Below are 24,776 nucleotides of genomic sequence, written 5' to 3'. Positions count from 1 at the left end.
TCTTTCTTCTCCTTTGCAGTTGGTATAAATTAGCACTACTGTGATGTTCTGATAATGTTACCATCCCTCACATAGCTGTTTCTTCTTTACTCCACCCGTTCGGGGGAGTATTTGCATCTTGCCGCCTGTTGGGTCCAAGGAGCATGAGGTCCTGTAGGCCCGAGTTGGGGTGAAACTATTTACCACTTGATTAAACACTGCTCCTAAGAGATCACAGAAGGGCCAAGGATCGTTCCCTCGCTCTCTTGCTCTCTCTCCGTCTCTCTCCTATAATTACATCTGACTCAAACTTTCGTGCTCCACCTCTCACACACAAATGCACTAATAACCCGCTTGCTGAATATTCATTCTCCACAATACAACGGCTAAATGGATACTGAGACCTACTCATACTCTTCTGGTTTGGGTATTATCAGACGAAATGCAAGCACATCTCCAACTCGACCAAGATACAGACGCTGTACCCTGTTCTTCTTCTGCAGCCGCTCCGGCTTGAGAATGCTGTGTTTATATAGCTGGGATTCAGAAGGGCTCTGTGTTTGTCTCTCTCAGGTGTCTGGACTGCGTCACTGGCAGGTTTGCGACAGAGAAACACTGTGGTAACGGAGCAGATGTCCACTGGCTTGCCCGTCATATCACATCCCGTCTTCTTCTCCTTCAGTTCCCTTCTTTTTGTTAATGAAAGGCTCAGTGCCTTCGATCAAAACATAGAGGGACGTGACTGAAGAACCACAGTCGTTTGTTTTCTCTGTGAACTGTGTGGCAAGATAAGCTGGAGGTGGGCCTCTATGATTTGTTGATGGAAAAGTAGCTTTTGTATTATTTTTTTAAGTTGCTCTGAAATTGCTTCGCCGTGATGAATGCATGCCCTGACGTTCACTAACGCGGCTCACGCAGCCTATCCAATGAACACACCATCGCCACGGATGAGACGGGTGGTGCTTATCGTCAAACAGAAGTCACCTCCACCACCTATTGTGGAATCTAACGCACGCACGCACGCGCGCACGCGCACACACTCCCGAGTCATCTATTATCTTAAAGACTTACCATCACACACGTCCGACTTTGTCTGTTTCCTGCTGCTGAGTTCCAGAGCTCTTAAATTAGACAAGAAGTCTGATTTCCCTGTAGGGTTTGTCGGGCTCCTGGCTCCAACCCTACTAAGACGAGTTAAAGACATGGACAGACAAAGACCTAGACAGATGGAGAGATATATTATCTATATGTATTTTAATGTAAGTTTTCTTGAGAGGTGTAGAATCAGAGGAGTGGGCATTTGTTTTTTTTGCTGAGTCAGTACAGATTGCAACGTCTTTGTGCCGGTTAGTATCCGCTTGCATTCTCCAATGTATTATTTCAAAGGCTGATATTGTATATGGGAAAAAACAAGGCAGCCCTGCTGATATAGACTCCCTCCATACCACCTAAGATAGGGCTGCTAGGAGGAAGAAGGCCAGTGGAGATAGAGGGCCCCATGGGGCCCAAAATAAAAAATCATTAGAAGGTAGTGTGGACATCTGTTCATTAACGATAAACAATATTGCCTTGGCTCTGATTTGCACCTCACACACACACACACACACATGTGCATTCACATTAGCAATCTTATCAAAGATTAGCAGCTGGTCAAATTGAATAACCAGCTCAAAGTCCTTTTCCCTCTCTCGCTCCTTCCCCTTTTGTTGTTCCTCTGCACTGGTTCACAATCCTCCATCAGGGCTCTCCTCTCCCTCCCCGTCTGCATCCATCTTCAGCGTGTCACTTCATCCTTCCCTCCATTGTCTCCCTCTAACCTCTTTTCCCGGTTGACATTTACAAGAATCATGTGTGGAATGTGTGGTAGTATTATTCTTCCAGTCATATTGTTTGTAGTAAATAGTTTGAGTATTTTTTTATTTATTAAAGTCCACATTAGTGTTTTTAGTTGATGCATTGTTTTCAGTGACCCCAGGCAGCAGTAGTGATAGGGAGTCGGGGGGGGGGGGGGGGGGGGGGTCACATTGATTGACAGCCTGCTGCAGGCGAAGCTGTTCACCTACACCTGCTTGTTGTTGGTATGGGTTTTTGTGTTTACGTTGTATGAGCTCTGTATACATCCGATATATTCCATATTTGATCTCCCTCTCACGCTGTGTTCAAATAGCCTCTGGCCTCTGGCTGTAATATTTATTCTATCCGAAGATGAGCAAACTATTGAAAGTGTTGGCAGCATTGATACGTGCCCATATGGGAAATAAAAGTATTTGTTGTTGAGGCAGGTCAATTTTATTCTTCAGATAGCAAATTTACAATAAAGAGAAAAATATAGAGATAATTGAAAATCAACGCAGTATAGGATGATGTATAATGGCTTTTTAGATTTAAAAATAATGTTGCTTTGTGCATTTTATCTTGTATTCCATTTGAATGCTTTCTATTGAAGTTTGTGTTCATTTGTGTTTGCTTAATTACCACACTGGAGCATGAGTGGCGTTGGTGACATTTTCCTTCCTCTGTTCCCCACTGGTCATGGCCTTCTTGTAGTAAGGGGGCACTAGCAATCTTTCCTCAGCCACTGCATTTATGTGTATCCAATTCTTACCGTTTGCATATGAGGACAAAGGTCGGGAACCATAGATAAAAAGACAAATGTCGGGAACAAGTGCTCCAGGCTAGACTCCAACCACAGGGCCAGTGCGTCGTTCTCCACACCTCCTTGTTTTCTACCCTTACCCTTGCCAAGCCAGTCCTACCATCACCCCCGGTGGAGGTGGAATCCTACCCAGCCAGTCGGGGCCGTTCCCCTAGTCCCCCGTCACTCCCTGCAGTCAGTAGTCTCTGGTGGAGGTGGTGGTGCAAACAAGGCTGCTCTGTTGGCTGAGGTTAACCGGAACACAGAAGGACTCCATCCGTTCTGCGCTCATCTGTTCTACTCCCTGGCGTACAGCGACTGTCTCGCACCAGTAGTGTACTGTTTATGAAGAGGGACGGTAGGCTAGGCACACAGCAGTTCAGTTATATTCCCGGATACGGATACTACACTTATGAATTGAAATGGATCAATTTATCAACTGTTGTATAACACACTGCTCGTGTGTGTGTGTGTGTGTGTGTGTGTGTGTGTGTGTGTGTGTGTGTGTGTGTGTGTGTGTGTGTGTGTGTGTGTGTGTGTGTGTGTGTGTGTGTGTGTGTGTGTGTGTGTGTGTGTGTGTGTCATCAAAATGGTGTCCCAAGCTTATGCATGTTCGGAATATTTGTTTGTGTGTTTGCAGACACCAGGTTCTTATGGCAGAGTTGTCAGACTGGTTGGGGTGAAACCGCCGCAGCATAGTTCCTTTTTATAGCTTTCAACAGGTGAACTGGGCGGAGCTCTCCACCTGAATGCCTCACCAGCTTGTGAGGCAAATACTGTTCATCACTATGACAACAAGGAAATGCCATTTTTTTCACTCTTCTCTCTAGTCTAGAATAAAAATGTAGATCCTAAACTTCTCGGTTTAACCTTGAAAAAGTAGTCGATTCATTTGAAAGGGCCAGAATTCTGCCATGCGAAGCAATTATTAACTTTTGATAATCCATACAGTCACAGTTGGTTGTACTTTTATACAAGGTCAACAGTGGACGAAGATCTGTTGTTCTCTCCCTCTCTCTTTCCCTCTCTCTCTCTTTTTAGTGTGTGTAAATGTTGTCTGAGGAGATTGAAATCAGGTGGCCCTTTGGTTGCCATAGCAGTTGGGTCGGAATCCTGAGGGTTCCACAGCCCCAAGATAAACACTATTAGTGTTAGCGGGATAGCTTCAGTCTTCCAATGCCACAGAGAGATCTGCTAGCCTCCTCTTTGTTTGGACAGACAACACTGCTCACATATCACTGCAGAATTATCTCGAAATCCGACACTTGCTTCATTGTTTTCAAACAATGGTTTGACACGCCAGCAATATGGAAGTGGCAGTTGATCAGCCTAAAGCATTTTCTCATGATAAAGAATCGTGCGCCATTCCTCCATTCCATAATGAGGAACAAATGATTTGTATTCTTCTATATATTCCAAAGCAATGCGAGATATGAGATTGACAGTGATGTTATCACCGGCATCCACACTTATCCCACCGGTGTATGGTTACCTTAAGCGGTCTCACACATCCACACAAACAGGAAACACACAAACGGCCTTGACCTACATGATAAGGGCTGGATCGTCTTTGGCTTCAAAAAGGCGCTGGCCTACTCCTGACCTCTTCCCAACCCCCTCACGGAGTAGGGAGTGGAGTTGGCATGGAGAAGTGTCTGGAGCTGATCTAACTTTCATCAAGCATGTGGGAATATTAAGGAAAAATCATCCAAGCGTTGATGGGCTTTGAACTGCAACCCAGCTGCATTGGTAAATGCTATGTTAATGATTGACGGGGATGGGTTAAGCACATTCAAGTAACACAGTTTCGGTGGACTGAATAACGTCATAGTAATTATGTCATAGCTTTGCAGACGTTTTTTCTGCTCTGAATGTCGGCTCCATCATTTGATTGGAACTCTCTGCTCGTCATTGTGTCTCTGTTGAGTGAGTCAGCTTCCAATATGTTCCAGGGCTCACTCTGGGCAGCCCCCCCCCCCCCCTCAACCCTTTTTGTCCCATGACCCCATGTTAAGGCCCCGATGTCGGTGTCCTCTTTACTCTCCGCATTCAGCTAAGAGTAACAATGTGTTCCTGAAGGGCCGTGTGGCCAAACCAGTCCAGTGAAAGTCAGACAAGTCGGAACAGCAACGTGTGCCCCTTAAGAATGGGAGGGTAATGCATTTTTAGGGGTGGTGATCCTAGCATAACCTCCTCCCTCTTCAGGGCTTATATTGCAGCCATGCATACTAGTAAACACGCGTGTATTTTTCATACCAGCTCATTGGGTTCATTTACTGATGGGAGTCTGTCAGCCTGGCGTGGTAGGACTGGGGGGTCATCTTGGTACAGCCACTCACTCTATTAATAGTAGAGGCTCTTAAACCTAGAGAGAGTGTGGGTCTGAATAAGTGCTGTGGTGGAGATGCATTAAGTGCTTCACTGCAGATGTTTTATTGACGAGAATGCTTTGTTAGGCTTGTGTGTTTGAATAATGGTTCATCTTCCCAAGCGTCTTGTGAGGTAGCCTATTTTTGGCCTTTGGGTCCAGACGGTCCTCGTTGTCCCTTGTGTCTTCCATTCGCAATTTCGTCCTCAAGTCCTTTATAGTGATTTCCTTTTTAAAAACACAATAAATCAACGGATTGATGTCCCCCAGAGCAGGATCTCTCCTATTGGCTGCTTTTTACATCCTCCTCTTCCTCCTCTTCTTTATCTTACCATCAATGTCGCCACCAGCAATCCCTCCTCGATCTCTGTTATCTCCTCTGCCATCATCCTTCTGGGTTTCTGTGGGGGAAATGAGAATAGCTGCGAGGACAAGGAGTCATGGGAGGCTCTTTCTCTAGTGCGCCCCCTTCTAAGGCAGTGTGGAGAGTTGGGGTGTTGAACCCAAGAGCAGGGAGGATGAGGATAGTCCTGAGGCTACAAAAGGCTGAGATTACCTAATTAACTCATTAGCACTGGGTCACGCCCACATTGTTCCCTCTCTCTCTCTGGAGATTTTGCTCACCTCATACTGGATGATTGAGCAATCTGAATGTCTCCCCTCTCCCTCCCCCCCAAAATCCATCTGATTTTCATAGCTTCATGGCCTCACGATTCCATGGCCTCATGTCTTCATGGCCTAATGTCCTCATGGCCTCTTGTCTTCATGGCGTAATGCTTTTATGGCCTCATGGCTTCATGTCTTCATGGCTTTATGGCCTCATGTCTTCATTACTTCATGGCTTCATGCTTCATGTCTTCATTGCCTAATGTCTTCATGGTACTGGAGATTTTGAGGTTCATGGGCCCATTCCACATCCCCAAGATATCCATTCCAGAGTTTCGAACAGAAATCCGCTCTACGTTTCACTCTCCACGTCCTTTGACCCATCATCTTCACCTACCCCTCTTAACTCCACATTTACTCATCATGCTCTTCTCTCAAGCCCCTCCCCACCCTGAAGTGGTCATGTCTGGTCCATGTAAATTACGAAAGGCTCGAGTAACAGTCCAGCCACCACTATCAATCTTATAGAAATGCTTCCCATCTTGAACAAATTTCTCTATCTCTCCCATCATTGTTTAGGAAAACAAGATATGCTTGTGCGTGTTGCATGCATTTGTTTGCCTGTGTGTGTTTAAGTATTAGTATATAGTATGTGTCTTTATTAATATAGCACCTTTTTAAACAATGTGTTAAAGTGCTTCGAAGAGTGGAGAACTACAGCAATAGCAGGGCAAACAACATTTAAACACGAGGAAAGAACATTTAAAAGGTCAAATAAGAAAAGAAATGCAGGCAATATAAAAGCTACAGGAACACAACAATATAAGTCTTTCAAAAATGGAACATTTTGTGTGTGTATGCATGCTTCTCCGCACCAAGTGCATGTGTGTGAAGAGATTCCCACAATAAATAGCCTTGAGAGTGTTTGGAGTGTTTACATTTGTCCTCTCATTGCCTCTCCCACGTTGTGCTGTCACACGGGAAGGTACGGCTTAGATGGGGAAAGAGCTGGTGGTGGTGGTGGTGGAGGTGGTGGTGGTGGTGGTGGTGGTGGTGGTGGTGGTAGCTGCAGGGGCTGACTGGTGGGAAGATGGTAGTGGTGATATGAGGAAGAGAATAGTCCAGTTGGATCAGGGCAGGTTGCAGTTGATTTGTGTGGGTGGAACACTCCTTGAGAATGGAGGCAGCCTGCCTGCTAACAGGCTCATCAACCCTCATTAGGTGATTGTGTTTGTATCTGTTGCCACAATTCCCTGTGTTCAGAATGGGTATTTTACCCTCTGTCCCCCTGCTAGCGTGGGTTCTCGCACCGATCTCCTTCTTCAGATCAACTTTTTTGCTTGGAAATATATCTGGGTTGGTTACTGTGTTCCACCATGATGGGTATCCTTTCACTGGCAACACTCCTTTAACTAACTGACTTTTTGAACTGCGCTCCCCAAATGTGTTTTCGTTATTCAAAACATCTGCTGACCTAATCTGATCACTTGATGGAATTTGGGCTTTTTGCCCCCGCTTCATTTGATTTGTTTTGCTATATCCTCATGGAAGTCACACACACAAGTTCTGTGACCTCCGCCCCAACCAGGAATATGTAAATATCAAAGAAGATTGAGCAATCATTACTTCATCATAATTTATAATTTATTCTTCTTTTTGGAGACCAGCTCTCACTGATGATTGTAGTGCTTTTCTTTATATATGCATAGAAACACAGCGACTAAATATGGAGCCCTGGAACAATTCTGCTGACATTAACAATAGATGCAGCACTGATGGAAAAGTTCCATGTTGCTGTTGGATAACAAGAAACATGGTGGTTCTGTGATGTCCCTTAGAGACCTTTCCCATGTAGCATGCTCGTTTTAAGCAGACACGGGACAAGGGGAAAAAAAGTGCTTTTCTCCCTCCTCTCAAGTTTATGTGTGATGACAAGGGGTTATGGCTTTTTTTGTTCAAACTGATCCCATTCTTTAAATTACCCAGGCATTTGATTCACTTTCATCTCCTTGCTCTGACAACACCATCATCCTAGCGTGGTCGAGAATTGGAGAAATCGACAACTGATTCCATGCTTCCAGTCGGCGAGGCCCGCGAGGCATCTGAAATGCATTAAATATTGAGATGCGCAAGACGGGCACAGAAGTCCAGAGTCTTCCTCCGCGTGATGGATGTGAAGAGCTTGGCCAATACTCCTCGTTGGCCCTGCATGCTTCTGTGATGCTACACTTTACTCACACACCATACATCCCCTGCACTGCGTTGGAGTTCAACGCAGTACTGTACCTCCTCCACAACCCACCCTACCCTAACAGGCCATGATGTTAATATAAAGCCCCCCCCCCCCCCCACGGCCCGCATCTTAATCCTATCCAACCCATATGTCTGGCATTCCTCCCCCGGGGCTGGGACCTCCTTAAAGGCTGCTGTTACAATGACAGCCCCCTCGCTTGGCAAGACCCTGCATGGATTAAACATTGCTCGCTTAACGGCCTGCCGCTGGAAGACAGCCCTCTTTGGTGTGAAATACCGTACGGCGTCTGCTTGAGCAGACGTAATGGCCCGACTACGACACTGAGGGGACAATTTCCATTTCGCTTAAGCGTGACGGTGTCTGTCCTACATGTACTTTAGTGTTGATGAATGATTGGAATCTTTTAACATGTACCGATGATTTGTTGCGACAAAGCGTCATCCGAAATGTTAAATCAACCCATCTAACGATGTCCTGGTAAAACCCAGCTCAGGTATCGGTTAAGGAAGAAAAGCCCTAGACACCCTGTTCTAATGCTGGCTGTGCATTTTCTTCAATCCGTGTCCCCTCCTGGCTTTTTGTGTATAGGCCTATGATGTTTCTGATGTTTCTCTGTAGCAGTTTTAAAGAGGCCAACTTAACGAATGTAAGTTTGGAAACTATGTGGACATAAATCGTTGTGTCTATGTGTCAGGTGTAAATGCATAACCCGGTGCTTGAATCAGAACAAGGCATTGCAAGGAACGAAGGGTATAAAACATAGCAGTTTGTGTTTGATGCTCGGTGAAGAGGTCAGTGTGGTCGGCACTGCCGTAGGATCTGAGGTGATACGGAGCACGGTGGCTGCTTATTGCGAAGAGAAGCTAGGAGCTTGGATTTCTGCCTGTGTGTGTGTGTGTGTGTGTGTGTGTGTGTGTGTGTGTGTGTGTGTGTGTGTGTGTGTGTGTGTGTGTGTGTGTGTGTGTGTGTGTGTGTGTGTGTGTGTGTGTGTGTGTGTGTGTGTGTGTGTGAAAATAAAAACCGTCCAAAGTGGCGGCTTTGGAACATGTTGTAGGACCAGCAAGGGTGGAATTTATGTTTTTGTGTGTCTGTGTGTGTATGCGTGTCTTTGTGTGTGGTCTGATGTCATCCTTCACTTATTCAACCAGTTTCTGCCTTAACATACTTCGCCCAGCTATGGTTTCTGTCTGCTATCACGCACGTGTGTGTGTGTGTGTGTGTGCATGTGCGTGCGTGTATGTGTATGCCTCCAGCGCTTTGATCTTGGTTTCCTCCACTGCGGAGACTCCCTGAGAGAGGCTCGCTAGGTCCGTGGTCTCCTCTGCTCCCCTTAATTCTGGGGGAGGGGGACCCTGTATAAGCAACAGATGCCTGGCCGGGTCCCAGGCCAGTGAGTGCATTTGTCTCAACAGCAGAGTTTCTCTCCAACAGAAAAGCAACATGTTGTTCTCAGCCACTTGACATGATCTCACAAAGGAACGTACCTTGTGCCGACTTTTGCTTTTCGTCTAGTTTTGTTTTGTAAGCTTTTTATTTTTTTGGGCTGATTTCGCCCAAGTTGACCGTCCCTGGTGGATGCATCCGATGTGTCGTTGCTGTGTGTACCTTTTAGTTGTTTGTGCATGATGTTGCTTTAAAGGAGGGGTCAAGAAGTTCACGTATACTACCAGTGCCAACTCTCTGTCACACGCTGTTGCCTGAGACTCTGCACGTTGTCGGCAGTTTGGCATCGTGTGCATAACTACATTCCGAGCTGCTGTAGGTGTTCTGTAAGCGCCCGGCCCCCATTGGTCTGCTCGGTGAACAAGGTGTGGTATGGGGAGGGATTGGGGTCGGTACTGCATTGCTGCTCCATCACTGCCATCAGTGCTTTAAGATCCACAACCCCCAAAGGAGAGCTTTAACAGAGCTGAAGCCCACAAAGGTGAGCTTCCTGGTGTGTTTGCCCTGTAAGGAGAAGTGTGAGTTGAGTGAGTTAGCATTCTTTGCATTGGCTGATTTAATAGTTGGCTGATTTAATAGCTGGCTGATTTAATAAATGTCCTCGAGTGCCATGAGTTTGTGACTCGACGATTCTTATAATTTGTGTGTGTGTGTGTGTGTGTGTGTGTGTGTGTGTGTGTGTGTGTGTGTGTGTGTGTGTGTGTGTGTGTGTGTGTGTGTGTGTGTGTGTGTGTGTGTGTGTGTGTGTGTGTGTGTGTGTGTGTGGGGGGGGGGCCTCAGTTGCTACAGGCTCAGTTCTGGTTCAATTTTAGGCCGCTCCAGTAGTTATTGTTGATATTAATGTTGTTATCGTTATATTTTTCAAGCCTATGTATAACATATTGAATATACAAAGTTATACTGACTGTATATTTTGATGGAACACTTGCGTTCGAGGCCACAGACTTTTAATATTTTACAAAAGCTCCACGCTACCTCAATCACCCTACGTAACCTGCACAGCCCAAGAGACCCCCGCAGTATTCAAACAACCTGTGCACATCTTCCTACGCTGGGCAGGCTGACAAACATTTTAACATAACATTTTTGTTGTTTTAAATGCCTATTTAAGTCATTATTGACAAGTCATTAGTTCAGACTGTTATTTATGAGCCCACTGCATTTTCTTTGTGACCTGATGTTCTAGTTTTAGTTCCACACAGTGGAAGTCAGTTTAGTCCACAGAGTGCAGTGCTAACTACAGACACTAGTATAATGTCCCTCCCCCCCCCCCCCCCCCCATTCCTTACATGGAACATGATGATGTATGGATCCTGATGAACAATACCCCCCCCCCCCTCCCCCTTATTTACAATTTTGTCATCGTGAGGGTTGAAATTCAGAGGTATGAGTGACACTATGGCAGTCCTTTGGTTTTTGCCAAGTTTTGTATGGGTTTATGGGAATGCCGGTAAGGGCAGGTCTCTCCATTACATGTAAATGCAGGAGAACCGGGGCGGTGAGTAAACTGCGTTCTTTGTGTGTATACAAGTAGAAGTAATGCAGGGGGTTGAGCGCACGTGTCCCACCCCACAAAACAAGATGGATGGAGCCTCGTGGCCCTGGGCAGGAGATCCCCCCCCTCATTCAACAGGACTGCTCCCTTACAGATCCTCAATGAAACACTTTGGGAGTCTGTCCGTGTTCACCCCACTCCTGTAGGATCTGCGGGGGGGGGGGGGGGGGGGGGGGGAGGATGGTGGGATCGGTGTCTTCATGTGTAATGGATCACACAGAGAACCCCAGCAGCACGTGACTGGTATCGCCTTAAGCGAGGATCGACTGTGCTGTGTAAACAATACAACAAATCAATAGATGGTGTTTCCTCTTTAACCTAGAAGACTCTGGAGACTGCATCCTCAGCCTCCTCTCTGCCTTTCTCACTCTAGCCTATTCCAATGCAACACACACACACACACACACACACACACACACACACACACACACACACACACACACACACACACACACACACACACACCATGTAATTTGGAGCGTGTGATGTGCAGAAAATGTCACGGCCCCAGATCAGATGTTTGAGGCACAACAGTTCCAGCCCTGAGTTTATTGAGTAATGAAAGGGCCTCATTAGCAGAGCCCGGGCGGCCTGTCTGTGGGTGGGTGGGGGGGTGGGGGGGTCGGGTCAGCCCCCCAGTCATCTGGACCAGAGCAGACTCCCCGGTCGGTTCGTGGAATGTGAAGGGTTTGTGTAGTGGCCAATGAGCATGATCTGTGATCACTCTCTCTGCTCGGGTCAGCAGTCGTTGAGGTCTGCATGTCTTGGAGTTTGCATGTGTGTTCTGGAGTCTCTCAGTGTGTGTGTCTATGTGTGTGCGTGTTTCTGTGTGTGTGTGCTGTCTCGCCCCCACTTAACTCTGACTCGTGAGCGGGAATCAATTCCAGCTGATTTATACAGTTCTCAACCTTTGCGAGGGAACAGGATGAATTACAGGATAAACTTTCATTTTTTAATGCAATTTGCTATGTGCAAAAGATTTAATGACCTACTTACTATTCCATTGTTATCCTCCCTTCTATATCTGTCAATCTTATATGTAATAATATGATGCTGTATGCTTTACACAGAGTTGGCCTTCTATTGTGTACACTTGACTTTTCCTGGCTCATTTTATTTAGACTTTCCTGTTTATCTTTTTAAAGAGAATTAAGCGGAGGAACCAGTCAAAGAACATGGCGGTCCTTATTTCGTCCCAATGTTGTCCCAACATTATGACTGCCGTGTTCTTTGACTTGGCCAGTGTTCAATCACAGAGTTATCCTAGGGCAGATTTAGAATCTAAACTACAATCCATGCTTCTCAAGTCTCCTGTTTTTCTTTCAATGCTTAGATAATATGCATGCATTGCCTGCCACCATTCAGTTTTATTATATCAAAATGCTGTCAGATGGGCTGAAAATAAACTTCAACAGACAAGGTTTAGGCCTTTTCTACTGCAGAACTGAGTTGTTTGCACACGAGTAAGTCCCAGTTGTTCAGCAGAGTGGTCACCACATATAATGTCCTGTAGCTCACAACACCTATTATTTAATCAATTATATTAAGTGGCAGGTGAATGTTTGCTTCATATTTTATTCTGCTAATATAAGCTTGGTAGCTCTGTTAAGATAAATGTACTGGGATAACATTCCCCAATCCTGACTCCATGGAAGAAGGGCTGTCATGCTTTAGAAATTGTAATCAATCTTGTGATTAATTAAAATGGGATGCCACAATGACCAGAGATATTCATCGTCTTTTTAGATTACAGTGACAAAGCAATACATGGTGTAGCTTTGCAAGAAAAAAACATTGAGTGCCGTTATTTCAATCTGTTCTGTAAAATTCAAATACCGTAACTAGATACAAAGAGTAACGAAAAACAAAAGAAAAATTAACACATTTGAAAAGGCTGAAAAATGGCTCAGGAATAGTTTGGCCAAAACTATAAACCAAAAATGCAGGAACGGATGAGTCAGGGTATAGATGTTAGTGAAGGGAATCAGGGAAGCTAAAGGTTTGTATTGATTAAGCCTTATCAGCAGCTATAATTCCCTTTCCTTCGCAGGCGATACCATCCGCCAACAACTGAGGTGCAGGGCACTGGAATGCAGAGAGGCACAACAGTGTCGGGCCTGAGATGGGCGGCTTCGGGCTGACTTTGAAGCCGATTCAATACTCTGCTCGTATCTTCACAGGCGAATAATGAGAATGGGTTTACAGCCGTTTGTCCCCTGATTAAAGTGTCTAATCAAAAATAGGTTATTGGGAGAGGGATTGCTCAGGCAATGCTGCGCTGCAAAGGGACATCGCTGGGTTTGCCATTAAAATGCACGGGTCCCAAACAATGTCCCCGCAAAGCGCGACATCACTCAGGGAGCTGGTAAATTATAGGTTGTCATAGCACAGCTTGTTAATCTGGCTATTTAAATAGCCAGAGGAAACTTCCAGGCTATGCCCCCTGTGCAAGTTTGGGAATGGAACCATGTATCATTGACAATTATGCGTTTAAGGCTAAAGGTCTTTGTTACTTTGATTGCTAAATGTGTCTGTTAGTGCTACAGATTACCTTTTTTTGGATGTCTAGGAATCTCCCATCATATTATCTAACCCTTGGAACTTGGGGTCTCCAATCACTACAGGATGAGCAAGGAAAAAACACAGCAAGCTGTCATTAGCGGAGGTTGCCTGCTACCACAGTTTTATGAGCCTGTGTTTTCTTTTCTTGAATTAGTCCAATTCAAATCAAAGACTAGAATGGATTTGCGTTTCAGGAAGCTGGATTTGGAATTTTGTATTGCCTTGTGTTTATTGTCAAAAGATGTTGCAGTCCCGCTCATCATTTTTCTTCTTTGGTCACGGATGTATTGTTGAACAGTAAAATGGTTGTTTTATATGTTGTTTGAATCTTTTCAGGCTTCACAGGAATGCAGAAGGGCATTCTTGTCTACATTACAGTTGCCTGGCATTCCCACAAAATTGTTGCATGCTACATTCTGGCATCCGGCTGGTAAATGCTATATGTTGATACATTACACACATCAATATCTTCCATCATGGGCTCTTGCTGCGTCAGTGCCACTGTAAAATGGCCCTGTAAGATGGGGAAGACATAAAGATTCGTCAATCAGTTGGCTTTTTATTTTTGAATAACGACCTTTCTTGGGATATTTTTTCCCTTATAGCTCCCTGGAGCTTCGGCTCGTGATGTATCATCGATAGAACAATACATTTTGGTTAGCGACTAGGGATGTGCCTGACGACTCGTTCCATTACCATACGTTTAACAACAACTTTTTTTTTGAACAACTAGTGGACTAGTTAAAATATAGAAATGTAGTAAAATATTGAGCATACAATTCTAAGAGGCAAAACAATAATACAATAACACAAACTGTATTATGAGCCATTTGAAATACTGACTGTAATGTTGTATAGAAATCCTACTTTAAACTAGGCGCAAAAGTGTAACCTTTTGGGACGTCCATTGTGACATGAGGCCCTGAGGTAGTAAATCTGTGTTCTGCATCGCACCAGTTGAAGGGTCAGGTAGTTAAGGGTGTTAGCTCCGGGTGTTACATCCCAAAATAAATCGTTGTCTTTCAAGATACGTCATAGCCAAGATCGCGGTTCTTTTATTCTCTTCTAATTAATTTAATCGATCTGTTACTGGTTGAGCAGGCCGTTCCTGTGAGCTGCTCCGTTCGCCCACACTCAGTAAAGACATAAGTACCTATAATCCAGTGGATCGTGGTTTATTTCACTGTGAAACAAACTGCAATGCACCCCCGGAGCGTCTAGAGAAGCTGAGCGCCGCCCCGTGCTCAGGGCAGAGAGCGGGAGCGGGAGCTCTTTTATGCATCCAATGTCTTTCATACAATTTTTACTGTATATAAAACAGGTGTTTAAAGGGAAGTCATGAAAAGACCCGACTTATCGGGAGTGTCAGCGCACCTGACCTGACCGCAGTAACTGACTGGGTGGAAGAGTGGTGGTGAGACCGGTATGAAGGGATTTATCCTTTGAATGATTTGATGTTTTGGTTATTAGGGTGACCCATTAAAAGCCCCTTCTGGTTCTTATTTGCATTATTGCTATCAATAGTACATGGTGTGTGTTTTCGTGATTTATTTAGTGATGCCTTTCGTGATGCCTTTCTCAGAGAGAGAAACAAAAGAGCATTAAGCCGACCGGTATTTCTAATGCCGACTACAAAGCGCTGCACCACTAGTCGAGAACATCCCTGTAAGAGAGTGGATATTATCCGGACATTTTTGACTAGGAAAACAAGAGGCGTCATCAATGTGTTGAACCTGCTCATAATATTGACCAAAATTGAATATTGCTTAAAGCTAATTCGGTAATCGAATCAGGTCTTGGCTCAATGATTGACCCGCATGAGCCCACTCCCTTCCCTAAGTCTATTTGTCCGTTGCAAGATTCTTCTTCATGGCTATTCTGTTATAAATGGCAATCGATCTTTCGAGCGAACATCTGTTGTGGGTCTGCTCTCCGATGATCTCTTGACCTCTGCAAACTGTGGGTGCGTGGCTAGTAGCATGGATTTGCCAGCCCAGGGGCTTTGAAGGCCTAATCTCACACAGATGACTGGGCATTACGAGCGCTGTATACTGTGTGGTACAGCAAGCCCTCAAACACATCCTTAAAACACTGCCTCAGAGAGCCGGCACATCGGTTCCCCTTTCTGAATCGGGTAGCGATGAGAGTGGAGATGGGAATTGGTTGGTTTTTCAAGCTGGGTAATGTTTTAGCTCATGATGATAACAAAAACAATAATTGACAATTTATTTCTCAGGCTTTCATCTTAAGGGTGTGAGCTTCGGATTCAGCGTTACGTTCTTGGAAATCCCTTGTATTCTAGTTTTATCGTCCTGGATATGAAACATCATTGACTTTATTACCAGTGTCTAGTCATCTAATGACATACATGTTATAACCTCAAAGTGTACGGCTCTCTTTCTACATTTGAAGTGAACTGGTGTAGTAAAGCATCGGTGATCCCACACCCACAATTAATGCTTTTAAAAAGTTGTCATTTTTTTCATTTTATTGTAGTAAGAACAACATTCAGTGACATTATTACAACCTGTTTTTAACCCAATTCGACTAGGTTAGGGTTTGTTTTGCCGATGAAACGGCTCATACTGCTTCGTCACTTTCAAACCACTTCCATGCAAATGTGGCCATGTAAGATTCACTGTTTGATGAAAAATGACCAGCGGCGGCTACTATAAATAAAACAAGCTTCAAGCTGTTAGTGTTTCAACGAGTGTGCTCAAAACTCGCAACGATTGACAACCGTGTATTCAACATTGTATTCATGGGCTTAACACATTTGTAATTTGGATGATGTAATCATTGTAATGTATACTGGGGTTTGCTTGGATTGAAATGTTACATCTTGGATTTCTTTTCTAAATTAAATTGATACATTGTTATGACACAAGCCCACTCCACGTTCCTTGTCATTTCCATTCAAACTACTTACTTCATATTTCTTGGAGTTGATGAACTCATGATGGATCAATTACTGGAGCGCAACCTCTCGGGATGTTTAAACCAAATCACCGTCCCTTTTGTTCCTCTCCCACACTCTGAATATTTTCTGCCCGCCCACCCCTACCTCCACCTAGTGTTGTGTGTATTGAACTCCCTCCAGATCTACACTGTCCAACTCATGCCCCCCTTAATTTAGATGAACCTTATCCTTTTTAATGAGATTTTCTAAGAATTCGTAAAAATTAAAACTAACCTTCACTCTGGTGTGAGGTTGATAAGTCCCCCTCCCACACACTCACACACAAAACATAACCAACGTACAAACCTGTTGATTCATTCATCAGACTCTCTGCCACCCCACAGCGCTGTCTCTGTTGCGGACCATTTAACACTTCCTAGAAAGCAAGTGCTATTTTAGGGTGTTCATTTATTTAAATTACAGCCACTTTCACCAGGTTATAAGCCCTTGTGGCCAAGCGACCATCAATGCGCCAAATTAGCTTTTAATGGCATCAAGCACAACCTTCATGGCAAGTATGGTTTTGATTGGGAGGTGAGCTGGTGCGAGTTTTGGTGGTGTGGAGAGTCATGATACGTGCACACACCCATGACAGTTAATCTCAAAATTCCTAAATCCTCCTTGTTTCTCTTGATGGATTTGTGTTGCATCAACACACAGATTGTTAGATAAAATCTCTGGAAGAATGTAGGAACAGACGCTCCCTAATATGTCTGTAAAACCTCATTCCTCCTGAAGGACACTGCTTCCAAAAAGCTGCCTCATGGGAGTTAAATGGGATTTTCTCACTTTGTTTTCTAATGGAAAGTTTTTATCCCTTGCTACCCTACATGGGAAACGCTCGGGCTACTGCACTTCTGTAAGCACACCGGTTAGTTTCAACACTCCACTTGCGATGTTGTTTTTATTTTTTATTTTGTCCGGTCTTTTCAAAAACAAAGGGGCTTCAGATACATCATATCAAGCAGGTGGGATATAGGCATCTTGCTCAAGGATCCCTATGAGACTGAAGACTCAGGAGATTGGGCTTCGAACCCAGAAACTTTTTAGCTAGTCAAACTATATACTGCCCCAGAGTTGTTCATCCTCTGAGCCTATGAGCTCTCTTATCATCTTTGGCCTTATCAGCTCTAGCCCCATCTGACCCACGGATGACGGGCCTAGTCCGGTGTTGAGTTTAACTGCCTTTCTTATGGGCTTAGCTGTGGAGCGCTGAGAATGTTTGGGGGAGAGATGGAGAGGAAGGCGTTAAACTGTGGCAACTCATTGTTGCCATGATGCCTGTTGCCCGATCTAGCGGAGTCGATTTTAATTAATTTAATCTCTGTCGTCTTCACCAGGTGAATGTGGATTAGCATTCACACACACACACGCACGCACACGCACACGCACACACACACCAAAATCTCCCTCCCAGTTTATTCACTTCACTCCAATGTTTGTTTTCCTGTCTATTATGCCATCATGTAAGATTTCCCCCTGGAGTTCAAGTGCGGTCAATGCAGCGGCCCGAGTTGCCACTTCCAAATCCTGCCTTTTGCTTTTGGGATGATTGGAACATTTTTGTTTGTGTGGTTGTGTCAATGGGAGGCAGAAGGCTTACCTGCTGGAGAGTTAACGTATCATAGTCTTGCTCGGTACCGACTCAAGCCTACCCTCAATTGGTGGAAAAGTGTCTACTCAAAGTGTTTGGTTCACTCCAGTCCAGGACATTTATTTCCACGATGTATACACATTTATGCATGCCCAGCATAATTAGTTGTCTGCATTTTTGGTGCTGTTGGCGCTATTCCAGGCAGTTACAATGCATCCATTATGCCAATGAACTGGCGGTTGGAAGACCTCGCTGGATACAACTGGGGGTGAACTCTCAAGTCTTGGAGGCTGGGATTATCTGCATCTCTGAAGGATAAGAGGACAACAAAGTCTTGAAGGGTCCTATCTATGGTCTTGAAGTTGGGTCCTGTAGTCCTGCTAATTACCTCACTGTATTCTACAATGCTATATTGATGGGCTAATGAAACAGGTCTGTTAGAAATTAGCATTGGGTCGATTCATGTACGAGTTTAACACATTAGCGCTTTCTACTCTACAGATATCTGGTGCTGTTCGCTGTTCGCCCGGTATATTCTTTTACTTCTGGTTCATAAGCTTTTTCTGTTTGATATTGATAGAACAAGTCCCAGTCTGCCATGTAAGCAGTTTGTGCCGCTATAAAATGTGACTTAGTGTTGAGGCTAAAAGAAAATTGCTTCATTTTACATCTGACATCATCATTTATCCTATTACTTTGGTGTGTTCTTTGTTTTACAATTTGCTTGGAATATATACACCCCACCAATGAGTTATTGAACAAAGTTGGCACACTTCTCCCATTTCTACGTGCCCCCTACTCATATATAATGAGAACCCTGAATGTCGGAGTGAACCAGATGTCTGAAGTGCAATGGGAATCTGTGGTTTTCCATAGTGTAAACTAAACCATACAGTAACCACTGATTGGATCTCAACAACAAGAACGAAAATAAATTGTTCCATCCTCTCAAACAGGAACAACTGAAGGAGGGCTCATTAAACCAAGGTGAAGTGCTGAGTTCCTGCGTTTGTTTCTCTGGGAAATTGGAGGATTGTTGTTTCATGCTTGGCTTGTATTCGATCTTGAGCTCTGTTTGTTTACGTGCAATCCATGAGTTGGATGTGAGGTGCTCATCTGCACAGGTCAGCCTAGATTATTGAGTGGAGAATCAAACTTGACAAACTCTTGACTAAGTCTTGCCTTTGGCATGATCTTTTCAGCCTTCTCCTGCCTTGTTAATAGAAAATCTGCACACATTGAACACTTCAATCTCTCACTGGTTCTGAGAGAAGGCCTGGTCATTGAATGCTTTTCCTGGGGATTTAAAGTGAACGTTTGGCACACATCGCTACCTCCACCCAAGTTCACTGGGCTGTTACTGATTGGCGGCTCATCTGCATATAAACGAGGAGTTAAGTCCCTCCCCAGAGCCCTGGGCAGCAGAGCCATTTTTATTATTACTAATGAGAGGACTTCTGTAGAGTTTCGGCCACTTCTCCGCATTTGACTTTAAACAAATGTGCTGCTTTAGCGGAGGCTTCAAGACTATGTTGTATCAAAATGGGTTGAAAATAGATGGCACTTGGATCAGATAAGGGGCCAGATCTGATAGGGAAGCTAATTGAATCACAGTAATGGCCCAGTCTGGAATCGCTGTGGTTTGGCTTGTTTGCAATCCCATGACTGTGTCTCCTAGCCTCTTTTTAGCTCCCTTCTCTTCTCGGCTCACTCAGTCTGTCTGGCTGTCTGTTTTTTCTTCATTGGCTGTCCATCAGCTTCCCAATCTCTGTGTTGTTCTTTGTTTTTTCTAAAAAAAGACAGGGTGTGATGTAGTGCAAGTCCCTACTGATGGCTGTCTGGGCATTTCTTTTTTCAGACTTCCCTGTTGTCTCCGTATTCAAGCATGAGTGGCTGTATTCAAGCATAGGGGTTAAGGCCCTTCTTCCCTGTTGCCTCGTCGAGTGCCTTGCTCATTAGCACTCTAAAACTGACCGAATTACAAGGACTCCTTGAGTTTATGGTTGTTCCTTATGTTCTCCTTCATCTCGCCGTCGCTCTCTCTATCTCTCTCTCTCTCTTGCCATCGCGATGTATTTAAGCTGCGGCAAATTGTATTTCCAGAAAGTGGCACCTCCTCACTCTTCTCCTCCCCCTACATCTAACTGCCCTGCCTAGTAAATTGTCCTGTCTTCCGCCATCTGTGTTATTATCTCGAAGCAACTGTCTGCAGCAGTCTGCGCCACATGCCGCTGCGATGCAACGACAGATTGAGTCCCCCAAGCCATGCACTCCTGAAAACATTGATTTACCACACAGTCAGAAATGTGCCAGCACGGGGAGGAACAATACAAAGTGGTGCAACACGACAACCGCTCACTCATAGGTTCTGATTAGATGCTTTTAGCCACAGAGATATTATCTCCTCCCCCCCTTCTACTCGGTCTCTATGTCTCTATGTCTGTCTCTCTGTGTCTCTGTCTCTCTCTTTATCTTTCTCTCTCAAATATATTGCTTGTTCTTGGGGAGCGAGAGAGACAGACAGAGAGGGTGACTGGGGTGCAGGCCTTAGGCTCCATCACTAAACTCGAAGGAGACAGATTCATTTTGCGGTCCTCCATGAGACGCTGTGTCACCGCCGTGGATTTTCATGGCACACCCTCACCTGGTAGATGATATCTATGTACACTGCTGGCTCTTTGCGGTCGGTAAAAAGGATTTCGTTTTTTGCTTTTGACCAGTCTGTTTTCGCAAGTGATTGTCACTTCATCATCAAGACAGCGTTGTTACCTTTGATCTTGGGTTGGTTTGGGTTATTTTGACTGTTTAATGTGTTTTTTTTGTTTCTTGACATTCCCTGAAGGAAGGGTCCCTCGTTTTAATTTTTTTGATGAAATGTTGTGTCTATATTAACAACCACTCTCATAATTTGTACGCTTTTACATGTACTGTAAAGTCATCATTTCCGCATCCCTTAACTCTTGTAAAGTCGGTAGGGCCTACTTTCGGCCAGCGTGGAGCGTGCAAGTCTCAGACCTGTGAAGCATTAAGCCAGGTCTGATTCCGGATGACGCACACATGACTAGCACTGCAGCTCTGGCTGACCTAGCTGTGATCACTAACATCAACACCATTAAAGCCTCTAAAATAAACGGTACATTTCCTCTCCATTATAGGGCATTGGACGCATGTTAGTTTCAAAATGGCATATCTGAATACAGCTGTGGAATATTGTTGCCGGAACACATACCTTGATGGCATTATGCACCTAAGTTTCTGCCTTAGTTATGGTGTTGCACTTTCCAACTTATGGAAAAGATTTGTGCAGAGCGCAAAGTGCTAAACGATTTTGCATCCGGTTTTTATAAAAGATGGTTTTGTGTATCTTGAACAATGTACCTGGCCTGGGAAAGATTCTGGTCTATCTCCCTGGCCATTTCAGTCCATCTGTCCGTGTTTGTGTGGAATTGGGAGGGAGATAGAAATGCTTTCAGAGACACTTTTCCCTCCCAAGTCATAAAGATGACATCTTTCTTTCCAGCCATTAAGCTCCGACACTTAATAACCCCCAATCCCAGGAGAACCACAAGGCCCCGCCCCCCCGGCCTGTCCCCAAGCCTCACTGTGTCACTCAAATCTGCCTGTTACTAGGCCTAGCAGCCCCTCTTTTCTACTGTATTGATCCCCGGGAAGCTGGAGCTGTGTGCTATCGATCCAGGCTTCATCACCAAGATGGAACAGGGGGGAAAAAACTGAATTGGCAGCGGGATATGCGGACAGAGGAAGTGGAAATGTACGAGGATGCCAACATACACAAGCAACTTGGCGTTGTCCACCAGCACCTTATGGTATAATGCCCCAGTGGGCTCTTATTCTGTAAACGTTAACCTTTATTAAAACGTATATCAGGCCCAGGAGACAAGCATGCGGTAACAGCCCGTTAGGAACGCTTGGTTTTCCTTTGGGCGTGTGCGGGCATTTTAAACACAGTTGGCCCTTCGCTTCTGCCTTTGTAGTGGTTGTGTGTTTCTGCTTAGGACCACCAGGCGAGGGCGCCGTCGACAACTTGTGGCTGTCATTTCTTTCCATTAAACGTATTAGAAGTGGGTAAATCATATACTTCTGAGAATAGAAAATCTATAAAACACGGCCCATTTATTGTCATAAAAGTACATCAAACTCAAATATTTCTTCCCATAAAGAGTCCCCAAGTACAGCAGATGGCAGTTCATCTAAGAGCCTGGCTGACCTGTTGGGTGGGTGGTCCTGTCTCTCTATTGACTACTACCACTTGTCTAATAAGTGTGTGATGGAGTGATGGCTGCACAAACTGTGTGTGTGTGTGTGTGTGTGTGTGTGTGTGTGTGTGTGTGTGTGTGTGTGTGTGTGTGTGTGTGTGTGTGTGTGTGTGTGTGTGTGTGTGTGTGTGTGTGTGTGTGTGTGTGTGTGTGTGTGTTGGATGGAGAGAGAGAGGGTGATGCAGGGCGTTCCTGTCCACTCAGCACATTCCGCCCTGTGTGGCCGGGGCACATCTGTGGCACACTCCTAGTTTTGGCCCCCTGCCAGGCCACCACACATCTATCTTTCTTTCTTTCTTTCTTTCTTTCTTTCTTTCTTTCTTTCTTTCTTTCTTTCTTTCTTTCTTTCTTTCTTTCTTTCTTTCTTTCTTTCTTTCTTTCTTTCTTTCCCTCCCCCTCTCTCTTCACCAACCGACCCTCCCTTTCCTCTCCTGATGTCTCCCCTATCCGGCCCACTCAGCTTTTTGGCCACTTATTTTCTCTTTTTCTTCCTCCAAATCTTCTGTCCGTTCAAAACTATTTTGTGTCTATTCACAATGTTCTTTTTTCATTAACATTTTTTACATTACTAACTCCTTTCCTGTGATCATGAATCAATCTGTATTTTCTCAAGGTCTATTTTCCATCCTTTCCCTTTTTTTTCTTTCCCTAGGAAACTCACAATTGCACCAACTTTTAAGTGCATTTCTATTTAGAACGCCACTGTTGCTTTCCAACGCGTGTCCCCAATGTTCTAAAAAATAAAAGCGCACAAAATGAAACTGGTGGCTTAATGGTCCCAGCCTGCCCATAGAAGGTTTTACAAGATCACATGTCGAGAACACACAAGGACGACCGAATGAACTGTGATTCGTCACAAAGTAAGCATTTGTGGCTTGCTGCGCCTTAACCACTGCTAAGCCAGTGCATTGGGACTTTCTGACTTATTTTTATACTAATCTCTTTGCATTTGTTCTAACAGCAGCACTTCAATGCCTGAATTAAATTCAATTATTGTCTTCTTTATTTTCTTGTTCTTCCCACATTTTTTTTTTTTTAATGGGGCCGATAGTGGATGGTACTGCTGTACGTGTAGTTATAATATGCATACGCACACGCGGGCGTGCACACACAAACAAACAGCTAATAGAGCTGGAGAAACTTGTTTGAAGTGTGTGCCCATCTGTGGTGTGGTTGTGTGGGCTTGTGCAAATACAGCAGAGTTTCTCGCTCAACAGTTTGGATATGTGGGTGTCCCCATTGGATGTATTATTATGTGGTTTGTGAAGTTCACAACATGGTACATGCTTGTTGCGCAGCTTCTTTCATGCCCCACCACCTAGCTACTCTTGTGTACGACGAGAAGATGTCGACACATTACCGAGCAAGCGTAGTTCTCGGTTCTGCTCAGTAAGGAGGCTGACAAAACCTCCTTTAAGAAACCCTTGTAGGGCCTTGTTTTTTTGTGCTACATTACTCCTATTACACTGCGCCACATTAACTCCCTTTATCGCTCTGTATGTGGCATAGGCAGGGACAGAGGGCAGCATGTATTTAAATTAGTGCTGTCAAGCGATTAAAATATTTAATCGCGATTAATCGCATTAATGCCATTGTTAACTCACGATTTAATCGCAAGTAATCACGATTAATCGCAATTTTTTTCTATGCTAAATATCCCTTGATTTCTTTGTCCCATACATTTTTCTCATTTTAATGCTCTTATCAACATGGAGAAGTGCATCTGCTTGCGTTGTGCAAATGTTTTTTTATTGATAACAACATTGGCATATACTGATCAAAACAGGACGATACAAAAAAAAAGCCTATAGTGCAATTAAACGATGTACATACAAACTTTTTATTTATTTTATTAATAATAATAATTACTAAATTACTAATAATTGCGTTAATCGCGCGATAAAATATTAACGCTGTTAAAATTGGTTTGCGTTAACGCCGTTAATAACGCGTTTAACTGACAGCACTAATATAAATATTTATTATCTGTGTCCTGTCCACTGATCACACACGGCACATGGCCCACAAATGAAATAGCTCACATGCATGCAGGAACAGCAATGCACCCATGCACAGGCTTTTACTCAGAAAACATATGGGAACAAGGATCCATCCAATTCCGACTCGAGACCACTCACTCCCTCACTAAATAGAAGCGTTGCTTCATTGAACATTCGCAATTATGTGTGCGTTAAGGCATGCGTTTGGACCGGAGCTCATTTGCAGCTTTAACAGTTCATCCATGCAGACCTCAAACAAACCAACCAACCATCGCATTCAGCTGAGGTGCTGCTCACTGCAGCACAGTCTGTGTGCAGGCCAATCAGCCAGCCTGTTGGAGTGAGTGATGCTTGTTATTCATGTTACAGCAGCATGCGTGTTCCTCCATCTTCAATAGACCCAGAGTGTTGTCTCATCTCTCTGTGTATCTGTACATTGTAATATAGAGTGTCAGCCTTAGGGACGTGCAACCTTTCCATTTCAATCAATCTGTCGTCGTCTACCAATGATGAAGGGCAACGGCAAGGCAATGCTACATTCTAA

At 44.4% G+C, this 24,776-nt stretch overlaps 1 protein-coding gene across 13 annotated transcripts in view; it reads left to right on the top strand.

Moving 5' to 3' along the window:
• Positions 1-24,776, top strand: part of magi1b (membrane associated guanylate kinase, WW and PDZ domain containing 1b) — a 107,074-nt gene that overhangs the window by 7,160 nt on the left and 75,138 nt on the right. The window contains exon 1 of one of the 13 annotated variants that reach the window (XM_030374126.1): positions 9,482-9,766. The exons of the other annotated variants lie outside the window; for them this stretch is intronic. The gene's annotated coding sequence lies outside the window, so the exon portion shown is untranslated. Of the gene's footprint in view, positions 1-9,481; positions 9,767-24,776 lie in introns of those variants that run through there. 13 annotated transcript variants of the gene reach the window in all.

The sequence above is a fragment of the Gadus morhua genome, chromosome 13 (assembly GCF_902167405.1).
Source record: "Gadus morhua chromosome 13, gadMor3.0, whole genome shotgun sequence".
NCBI lineage: Eukaryota > Metazoa > Chordata > Actinopteri > Gadiformes > Gadidae > Gadus > Gadus morhua.
Note: the sequence above shows the minus strand (reverse complement) of the source record. Positions and strands in the feature narration are given on the sequence as shown.